At 36.1% G+C, this 8,373-nt stretch overlaps 1 long non-coding RNA gene across 1 annotated transcript; it reads left to right on the top strand.

Moving 5' to 3' along the window:
• The first annotated feature begins 5,648 nt into the window (after positions 1-5,648).
• On the top strand, positions 5,649-6,226 carry LOC146988963 (uncharacterized). The gene is made up of 3 exons (XR_015035769.1): positions 5,649-5,756; positions 5,963-5,997; positions 6,087-6,226. It is a non-coding gene; the product is annotated as an uncharacterized LOC146988963 (long non-coding RNA).
• Positions 6,227-8,373: the final 2,147 nt, after the last annotated feature.

Here is an 8,373-nt window from a genome sequence, read left to right as displayed (position 1 = left end):
GATTGTATTTTCCATCTTTACAGAGCATAAAATTTGTTCAAAATTAAATAAAAGCCTGTCCCATATAGACACCTGTCTCAAATATAAGCTGGTTCATTTCGACAGTTGAAACAAAAATATTGTACAAAAGTATTACAGAGTCTGTAGATTTGCATTTGGATAAAATAACATTCACTCACTAAATGATTCACATTCACAATTACACATGGAACAATGTGCAATGAAATGTTGTAATTGCAAATAAAAATTCTGTTGATGTTATGTTACATTAAAATTCTGTTATGTTTTGTAAAAGTATAGTTCATCTATAGTACATCTTAATAATGTACTTTATATAAATAACTCATTATTTATTTAACTAAAATGAGTTTGACACGCTTGGTCTATTTCATAAGTTATATTTATAAAAGATGCAATATGATATAGTTGTGTTCTCTATATATTTTAATAACTCAAAATATCTTCGAAATGTGTTAATAAAGGCTAACACAAATGTTTTATGAATTGTTTTCTGATCTCTTATATTCCATTTTATTTTTTAGCTTCTTCATCTCTTCAGTCTGTGTTTTGTTTTATTCTTTTGGTGTTCTTTATGTTGCTTTCTTTGAATTTAATTGAATTGAATTTAATTTAATTTACAAATTGGAATTCGAGATTAGTCTAGTTTTAAATATATTTTTACTCAACACAAACTTAATGAAACATTCACAGCCTTAATGCGCAGGTTGGAAACGACTGGTTAGATATTCTCAGACATGCGTTAACCACAGCTAAATGCAGCTCTGAAATGAGCTTAGATGTAAAATGCTGTATTGTCTTCATAGATGATGTTACGAACAGGCAAATGCATATGTAATAGCTGTAAATGTTGCACAAAATAAAACATGATGTAACTTTGCAATAGGCAGCAGCGGTGAACATCTACAGATACTAAAAAATAAAATAAGGAAAGAATTGTATACTATGAAATTGTGTTGTCACATCTAGAAACGGACTAGAACTAAATCAGAACTTCATTTGCTTCTCGGAAATAATAACATGCAAGGCCTTGTGTTATCGTGTTCACTGTAAAGACAATAGAAAGCAATATCCTATACACACGTAAAATCAAATTTACTCACACTCGTTGTAAATTGTTAGAATAAATCAATTAAGTCACAGAAAACTACATTTTCTTAAAACAGACATGTGATTGATGTAGAAGAACTTTAAGTTCTTGTTGGCAGTGAGAAGTAAACGTTCCTGTCACCACATAATGTAAAAATTGTTTTTCTTCACATGAATTCATACCAGATGTGAAATTTAGGATGTGGTGAACCCAGAAGCTGCAACCATTTGTATTGTCATTCATTTTATATACTTCACACAGTTTAAATTAATTGTTATATTCAAATTCACTTCAGGGCAGACTATTGATGGGCAAACAGTCACAGGTAATGTATGCATTTACTATATAATTTTCACATTCATCACATTGTTTAAATCATATACTGTAAACAAACATTAATGTTTTTGTTTTCTGTTCCCATGAAATTGTATTTGTTTTTAGCATCCTCACCACCACAGTGTAAGTACTGCTGTTTTCATGGATTTTGTTCTTCACATTGCTTGAGTTGTCTATCTTTTTAATATTACATATAATTGAATCTTATTCATTTCCTGTTATTGCTGGTGGATTATAATAGGTATCATGTTAGAAAATGTATCCTTTTTATGGAGGTTCTTGCTCTGGTAACTACTTAATAAGATTCAATGGAGGCTTTCCTGTGGAAAAAAAGGAAAAAAGGAAAAAAAAGGGGAAAAAAGGAAAAAAAAAATCCAGAGTGCTCAGAAGGTTCAAAACATGTGACGAAGGTGCTCTTTGGTGGGAACATTGGTCAAAAAAGGAAAATCCGAGGCTTTCCTGTAACTGAAAATGATATGCTATACACAGTATAGCATGATTAGAATATAGTACATTGTAGCCCTAGCCCAGTATAGTACACAGATTGAGAGAGGTACACTTCAGTGCATAGTAGTACAAAACAAGTCAAAGCATAATATAATATAAAATTGCATAGTTCAGGGAGTTTCTGAATCATGTCTGGATTGACAAACATGAGGAAGTTCAGCACCCCCATGAAATACCATCCAAGGTTATGAATGTCACATTGTGGATAATATTTTCTTTTCTCCACTGATATTGTCTACAGGTTCTTACACTGTAGCAACCATCAAGTTTGGCTTCCAGATTGACATTACCAGCTCTAACCATGGTGACTACACCATAAACTTGAAGGAACAAGACCAACCAGGAGAAAGAATCACTGTCCAGCACTCCAGTCAAAGCTCATCACATCCAATCAAACACCTGAAGCCCTGTACTGAATATGAGCATGATGTGACATATCTTGATGATGCTGATGAAGAAAAACCCTGTAGCCACGATGGAGATAAAACAGGAACAGCTGATATTAGTGAGTTAAAATTATTCAGGTTGTCGTCATGTATCTTCCTCTGTTTAAATTTAAGAAATGAAACTGTGTGGAAAAAAAGTGGAGACATTTGTGCATCACTTGTGTGTTTCAGGTAAAGAAGACATCAGACAAGACGTCAGCTGCAGCCCTGGTCATGTTTGTTACAGGAGTGACTGGGACCTCAGCTCTTTACAGTCAACACCAGATAAGAGTCCTGATGTGCGATGTGATGATAAAACATTCTGTGTCAAACCTGGTTATGACGACATTTGTTCAGACTTTACTACAAAGTTCATATCAGAAAACTGTGGAAAGTTTTTTACCCTCACCACAAGCATCCCTGTTGGTATGTATGAATATGGACTGCTTTGATTTTGAAAAGCATGTGATTTAGATTGGCGTTCAGATTTTGTGTTTGTTTATTCATTTTTCCACAGACTTCTTGAAGGAAGTTGAAATAATTCAGACTGCTCCCACTGAACTTCCTGCAAAAATAGAAACAAAGTTTCCTCCAAACTGTAAAGGCCTCTCTATTGATTACACCTGCTGGGGTAAGTGATGAAACTAGAAGTAGAGCGACGTCATGTGTCACCTGCCATTTAAATAAAATATCCAAGCAAGTTATAAATAACGTTAACTAACGTGGCCTGCACAAAAAAATGCAACGTTGATCAGGAAAATGATCAGTTCAAATCTGACTGGACTGATCAGTTTTGTTTTATTTTACAACAACAATACTAAGTGACAAATTGACAGTGTCTCTCTCTCTGTCTTTCTCACTCAGTCTCTCTTACTGTAGCTCTTCTTAGCATGGCAGGATGTTTATTTTTCAGTGTTTTCAGTGTCACCCTCAATGTTTTGGCCCTTGGGTTGACATATTTTGGCCCTGGTGAAAAACCTATTGTGTATCCCTGAGGTGGACATTTCAATCTGCCCTATCCTGCTTTACTTGAAAACTGAGACAATCTGAATTGTCTTTCAATTTGAGGGAGAGGTTTTACTCTGTGGTCTCAGTGAATCAGTTCAAAAACAGTTATTTACTTTTTTCTGATTGAGCTCAATTTTCACCAAATCACAAAAGATAGAACAGGGCAAGTTGGACAGAGAATTATGTTTTTGTTTTATCAGGCTGTTTTAGAGAGTGTAATCAGAGGGATGATTGTGTGGTTTGGGAACCTCCCTGTTTCAGCTAAATCAAAGCTACTGCACCTGGTTCAAACAGCTATGAAAATAATTGGCCTTAAAGTTCATTACAGTCTGCAGTCTCTGTTTGAAAGTGTGTGCTGAAAGAGGTGAAGACAATCCTGGATGACCCATCCCATATTCTACACTCACAGTATTGTGTGCCCTCTATTGTGTGTATTTTGTGTAAATGTGTGTATGTGGTTGAAGGGTCTGGCAGCATTCTTCAGTCTTCTGAAACTTGTAATGCTGAAAGATCTGGGTGCCCTCCTGAAAATATGTAACCCCCCCTCTGATTTGTTTCTTCAGCCTGGTCTGTGTTGATCAGCTCTGATGTATAAATACCAGATGAAATGCTGTCATCCTCATGTCTCCTCAGAAAGAGGCAAAGACCATGAGCCTAAGAAGGAGTCTGAGCTGGAGCCTTTCACAGACTACAGCTGTACTGGTCAGATCAAGGACGACAACAACAACACAATAAAAACCACAACTGTTCATGTCAGGATTGACTGTGGTACGTTGGTGTTCACTCACATCCTCCTCAGATACTGTGGAGTGAATTACTGTGAATCATCTGTACTCAAGTCTGTTACACATGTCTGATGTTCCTACAGATTTTGAAATGATCAACAAAGAAGAAATTGTAACCAACACAGGAACGGAGTTAATCTGGGACACAACAAGTGTCAACTGTCCATCTGTCCTTCATGAGCTTGAGAAACTGTCATACAACTGTAGTTGTGATGCGTATGGTTATGAGCCACTGCACAGTAAGTAAAATTATTTAGATTACCTTCACAAGTTCTTTTGTAAAAAAAAAAAAAAAAAAACTTCACATTTTTCACATGTTAATTGTTCCAGTCTCCTCCTGTCACATAAGGTGCACGATAGTTTTAACCTGGAGGGACAAAGTTGGTGATCGACCAGTGATGAATAGATAATATCACTGATTGATTGGGGGGGAAAAACTACTACCTTTAATATTGTATCTTGTTGTTATGCAAAAAAAACAAAACAAACTAACAGCCTGTCAACCTCAGTTGTAGTTAAAGCTCACAAACATCCATCAGGAGGAAAATGTCATTTGACTGAAGTCACCGCAGGCCGCTGTGAAGTCTATCTCATTTACAAAGACACCACAACTAGAATTGGCTACATTAGTTACTTCAGAGGTAAGTTCCAAAATGGTCATAACTGACACTATAGTACTGTAAATCTCTAAAACAAAAAGACAACCCTGAGCATCTTCACTGAAAGCATGTGCTGCATATATATGTTGAATATGTCAGTAAAGTATCTGTGTGAGACACTAAGGACCAAACAGCTTTAAAACTTCTTTGGGAGAAAACTGATGTGACCTACAATGACTCTAAAGTCTTGTACATGAAAACAGTCACTACTGGGATATTTCAATTTGGAATAGAATCAAAATTCAACTACATACCGACTTATTCACTCACAATTACTTTTCAAACGCCTTTCTATTATCTCCATCATCATATTCAATGATAAGATTTTTAATTATTTTGTCTGTTTTGTTAAATGATATTGAATAATGATCATCAGAGAGGAAATTTGATCCCTCATAAAAACATCAATATTTAAAATAAAAGATAATGTATCTATTACACATACACACACACACACACACACACACACACACACACACACACACACACACACACACACACACACTAGTATAGTATAGCGAAAACTATAACATACACAGTATGGAAATCACTGAAACTACTGACTTTAAAATCCAGCAGCAGTAGTTATCCTCTGTGACTGTGCTCTGCTTCTCTCAGTCCTGGCCTGTTAGTTCATCACTGTAGAATATGAAGCCTGGAGAGTTAATTACTAACTCAGCTCAGTGACTGTCACTTCAACTGCAAATGCACTGGACAACCAGTACATCACTCAATATCATCTTATACAGCCATTCAGTATACACCAAGTTGTTTCTCTACATTGTAAGGCATTTGCATTCTTCTGTTATACAGGTTATTATCCTTCAGCTCTTCTTGCTTTAATCACCACCATCAGCATCATCATACTTGATGTGGTGTCTCTGGTGGTCTACATGATTTACATTAAGAAGTGCAGAAAGTCCAGAAAGTAAATATCCTTTTGTTTCTGTCTGTCTGTTACATTGTGACAACTGTTTGTTTGTTTTTCTGAATAATTTACTGATGGAATAATATGTCATGTGATAGAGTTATTTCATGAAATAAAAGCTATCAAATATGTTGTATGTTATTTTCCATGTTATATTATATATCAGTGTAATTCTTTAAAGTCAGTCCTCACTATTTTCTCCACAGTGACATGAGTAAAGGCATGATGACATCAACAGCAAGTGAGTACACTTTAGCTTTATTTTAGAAGAATACTGTGATACAATGTTGAACAAATACTAACTTGTAGTATATCCTGTTGGGTTTTTAGTTTATGTAAATGTACCAACTCCTGGAGGACGTCATAAAAAAGATCGCTGATGAAGAAAACCCTGATGCAGCTGCAATCAGGATCATTAACTCTTTACTCTGCTTAGTTAGAGCTGCGTTTCCACTGAGGAAGTTCCAGGTAAAAATAGGGGGCAGGAACTTTACAGGTACGTTCCTCTCACTCTGTCCGCTGTGTCTCCAGCCCCATAAAATGACCTCGAAGTTCCTGCAGTGGAAACAGCCCTAAGATGTTCAGTATATAGGGTAACACTTCAGTGGCTCATCCCACTGAGCGTGTACCACGTGGAGTTTGAATCCAACTCGTGGCCCATCGCTGTGTGTTGTTGCCTCACTGACTCCCCTGATTTCCTGTCGCTCTGTAACTGTCTCTCTCAAATGAAGGCCTGAAAAGCCAAAAAATAATCTTCGATAAATGTGTTCAGTATATAGTGTGTTTTGCAGTTGATTATTTAAAAAAAAAAAAATCATTAACTTGTTATTAGCTAAAATCTCCTTGACTATGTTTGATGTGACTGACTAAAGTCATTCATCACTTTGTTTTCACATGTCTGTTGCTTGGGCATCAATATTGTAACATGTTGGAAAGTGACCGTTTCTGAATGATGTTTCTAACCCTCATTTGACCTTTGTGAAATAAAGTTACACCAACTAAATCTCAACCTCACTGTTGCTGATCAATTTACTGACAACTCTCAGCTACCGATCTGTAACTGCTCACAAATAAAAAGCAAAGTTGGTACGTGAACCAACCTTTGAATGGGAGGGATTCACTCACAAACACTTACAAAAGAGAAAAGTAACAACAGCAACAACTGCAGACTTTTGACAGTGTTTCAATATTTCAACTAGATTTTGATTGAACATTTAACACTGCACTAATCGTGTCTAAAATCCTCATACAACAGACACTTCTGGTTAAAAAAAGTCAAATTACAACGGCATGGGCAGAACAAATTAACAAACTCACTAATGAGGATATGTAAAGACAGAAAGGAAAAAACAGATGTGAGGTTAAGATAACAGAAAACTTCCTGTGCGTAGAAGAGACTCAACTTCCTGTCACCAAAGTAATAGGTAGATTCTGGGTGTGATATCACCCAAGCTCATTGAGGTGGGGTTTTTAGTTGTCAAGAACAAGTCAAGGTACAACGATAAAACATACGATAGAGTTAGAGGAGTTTCTGTAGACTGGACCAAAGTGTACGTTGTGAGTCCTCACACAACTCCTGTAAATGGCAGGTCTCTATGGACTCAGGATCCTGCTGCTCTGGACCGGGATCATCAGTTTGACCAACAGTGAGTAACTATGTTCAATGTTGATTTAAAGGACATCTTTATAGAGTGAGTTATTGATAGATGTTTTCTGGTGTCAGTAAATGGTTGATGAGTGAATGATTAGAATGAAAGATGTCATGCATATGTATATTTCAGTAGTAAATTTCACACGTATAGCATCAGTTCAACAGAGATCTAACAACTAAAATTACTTTCATTAGAGCACATCACCTCTCAAATAAAAGTTTTTGAAAAGAGGAGTAATATATAAAAAGAAAACACACAATCCTTACCACTTTAAAAGTAGAATGTTTAGGTTGAAATTCTTGGATCTATTTCTATTTTCTGTGCAAGTTCTTGTGAATGTACAAAACCTCTCAAAGCCCACGATCGCCCGTTAAGCATTTTCTAAGCTGCTTCGGGAGTTCTCAACGGGCCTGAAAATTAAGACCTGACCCGGTCCAACCCGCGGGTGTTGAAGCTCAGACCTGACGCAGCCGGACTCATGAGCATTAATTCTCGGTCCAAATGCAGCTAAAAAGAGGCGTCCCGGGCCGGTCCGTTGAGAACTCCCACTGACTCAGGAGCCTATATACAGGAGCAGACATTCATCAAAAAGAAGTTTAATGTGTGCTATTTCCTTCTATTCTTACACTTTTAAACAGTAAGAATATAATTATTTGACTGTACTTTCCATCTTTACGGAGCATAAAATTTGTTCAAAATTAAATAAAAGCCTGTCCCATATAGACACCTGTCTCAAATATAAGCCGGGTCATTTCGACAGTTGAAACAAAAATATTGTACAAAAGTATTACAGAGTCTGTAGATTTGCATTTGGATAACATAAGATTTATATAGTACTAAATGATTCACATACACAATTACACATGTAATGTGAAGAACAATGTGCAATGAAATGTGTTATTATGCCTACTACCAGAAATAAAAGAAACGGTGTAAAATATAAGATTATAAGATACAGTATATAT

Source organism: Trachurus japonicus, chromosome 4, assembly GCF_045865225.1.
Source record: "Trachurus japonicus isolate A0001 chromosome 4, Traja_1.0".
NCBI classification, from domain to species: domain Eukaryota; kingdom Metazoa; phylum Chordata; class Actinopteri; order Carangiformes; family Carangidae; genus Trachurus; species Trachurus japonicus.
Note: the sequence above shows the minus strand (reverse complement) of the source record. Positions and strands in the feature narration are given on the sequence as shown.